Source organism: Oryzias melastigma, linkage group LG15, assembly GCF_002922805.2.
Source record: "Oryzias melastigma strain HK-1 linkage group LG15, ASM292280v2, whole genome shotgun sequence".
Classification (NCBI taxonomy): domain Eukaryota; kingdom Metazoa; phylum Chordata; class Actinopteri; order Beloniformes; family Adrianichthyidae; genus Oryzias; species Oryzias melastigma.
The window spans coordinates 340388-341409 of NC_050526.1; positions in this window are offsets into that span (position 1 = coordinate 340388).

Here is a 1022-nt window from a genome sequence, read left to right on the forward strand (position 1 = left end):
CTGCTTCTTATGTTGCTACAAATACATTAAAGTTTTAAGATGGTTTCTGGGACCATTTTTCACTATTTTTCTTTCCTTTCAGTCAGTTTCAAACATTAATTTAAAGTGAGAAATGAAAGTCACAGAAAAAGACTTCATATTTTCAGACAAGTAGAATTTTAAATTATAGTTAATAACTGGGGGGAAAAATACATGTATATATTTGTAATTATTGGAGTTACAAAAATGTCAGATGTGATAACTCTGAATTCTGGGTAATGAGTAAATAAGGAAAGCACAGGCTGTACAGGGATAAAATGTTCAGATTGCATTTTTTAAAAATGTGTCATTTTCTCCTTCTTTTGTAAAAATAATAATTATAATAAATGTGCTATGTTTTTTTTAAATGGGCTATTATTTTTTTTTAGAAATTTTACCTTTCAAAAATAGGTAAATCAACTTCATTTATCTTTTCGACTTGGTGTTTTTTTTGTTCTACTATTTAATGTTGCACATTTTAATTTCCACATTAATTCTCCTCCCAGAAAAACTCTGAATGATCTCCGCTCATGTTTCTGGATCACATTTTTTGGATGGCTGGACACACCCAAACCAAAGCAGGAGCAGCCCGTCGTCCATCACAGTTACCGACTGTTGACGAGTCAGCCAGCGGATCACAGCAGAACACAGCTGACAGAGCGGCGCCCTCAGGCAGGATTCAGGACGGCGTTTGCACGAGACGTCACGTCCTGGCAGCGTCTCCGTGATGTCACGACCATGAGGACAAATCAAACGTGGTCGAGGAAGTCTTCCAATCCAAATGAGGATGTTCAGATTTATTCATTTGGAAATTAAGTTAAAAATAAGATCCAGCAGTAAATTAAAAATGAAAATTCAGCTTTTTGTTTTATTGGGAATAAAATAAAAAAAAAGCATTATTTAATAAAAAAATAGTATTTAAAGTCTAAACATACAGTGCATCTCTTTAGAGATTAAAATAAAGGGTTCTAAAATGGTGTTTAAAATTGTTCCTAAAACAATAT